General features: G+C 38.1%; 1 non-coding gene across 1 annotated transcript; it reads right to left on the reverse strand.

Annotated features, from left to right (window-relative positions):
* Nucleotides 1–1,055: 1,055 nt before the first annotated feature.
* Trnag-ccc lies at nt 1,056–1,133 on the reverse strand. The gene has a single exon. It is a non-coding gene; the product is annotated as a tRNA-Gly (tRNA).
* Between the last annotated feature and the right edge of the window lie 558 nt (nt 1,134–1,691).

Raw genomic sequence — 1,691 nt, forward strand, 5'->3', positions numbered from 1 at the left:
AGTTACCAGCTGGCCGTCGTAGTGCGAAGATCTATGACAATGCCTGACAAATGCTCTGTATTTAGATGCTGATCAAATTACAAACTACAGATAAACGTTCGAGATTCCATCGATTTCCGAAGGATGAAAAACAGAGAAAAATTTGGATTTTATTGTGCATGCAGCAAATATATAGGGTGCAACGGGAGGAAGGGCATTACATATGAGCCGTTGGCGGGTTTGAATTTAAATTCCCTAAGTCTAACTTTCGGCCAGGAAACCGGATATGGAGAGACAATTACCTATTTGTTGCTTGAAACTGTTGTATAGCCTTGTCATCTGTAATATATCTAGTGGCCATATTGATAAATTGAAAACCTCTACACAAAAAATACTTGTATTCAGTTCACTGATTTACTGTAATAGTTTCGGGAGAGAGAGGATGATGATAATTATAATGTCTCATTTTTTTTCTTTAACTATTTTCTTTAATTCTTGTGTTCCTTCCCCCCGCCCCCAGTAAATAACTAGCCGATTACTTAATTACTTTTACACTGATACTGGCAGCAAAATCATAAGAGTATAAAATAACAATAAAGAGAGGAAGAAGAGGATTACTAATAATAATTATAATAAATTGTTAATAATAGGAATAGGAATATCATAAAAATAATAATTTCATGAGAAGTTCAAGAGGTTAACTGAAAGATAGTGAGCTAGGGGATGAGAAAATTAGGACATATGGCAAGAATATCTAATAATAATAATAATAATAATAATAATAATAATAATAATAATAATAATAATAATGGTTGCCCCTCGTGTAACGAGAATGGCGGGCCCAAGGGTCATTTAGGCGTGAATTTTGCTTAAGGTGGAGAAGCTGTCGCCAACACAACAAGTTAACGAGTTGCATGACTTAGTGTCAAGGAATAATCCGAGAAGATCGGACAACCCGCCAACTTCACTGGTTAATCATTACTCTGGAACACGAACCGCAAAAAGATTAACATCCAGGTTCCCAATTACTGCTGGGTAGCCAGAGGTAAATGGCGTAAAGAAACTTGCCCACAGTTTCACCCTGCCCGGGGATCGAACCCGGGTCTGCTCGCTTGGGAGGCGAGCGTGTTGACCATTACACCACAGGTGGGGTGGTCTCACCTAGAATCCCTTACACGCCAAGGACGTCACATAATAGCTCTGCTTATGCGCGTAGGTAGATTTGGTTTATTTAGACTTTGTTTTCTATATCGTAAAATAATAGTTGACTCATAAAAAGAAACTTGTACTAAATTTAAGCCAACATGATACAACAATAATATAAATTCCATAAATATTGTGTTTCAAAAAGAATTATTTAGCCAAAGTCTCTTTAAAACTCGTATTATTTATTGACCGTAGGGATTAAGTGACACTCTGGACTCTCACTGTGAATCATTCCATTTAGGAGTTGTATGAAAAATGACAAGCAGGGAATTTACACACACATACACACACACACACACACATACACACACACATCATCTTCACTCTTCTCACCCCTTCTTCCCAAGGGCACGGGAGAAGGGGTGTGGGGAATCAGGATAGGGTGTGGTAACATGAAATCTTAAAACATGAAATTTTTACCTCATAATTGGGGCTGTGCCGAGAAGGGAAGAATATATATCGATTTATTCTCACCTCCCTCCCTCCCTTTCTCTCCCTTGGGAGGG

The sequence above is a fragment of the Homarus americanus genome, unplaced genomic scaffold, assembly GCF_018991925.1.
Source record: "Homarus americanus isolate GMGI-L3 unplaced genomic scaffold, GMGI_Hamer_2.0 scaffold42105, whole genome shotgun sequence".
NCBI lineage: Eukaryota > Metazoa > Arthropoda > Malacostraca > Decapoda > Nephropidae > Homarus > Homarus americanus.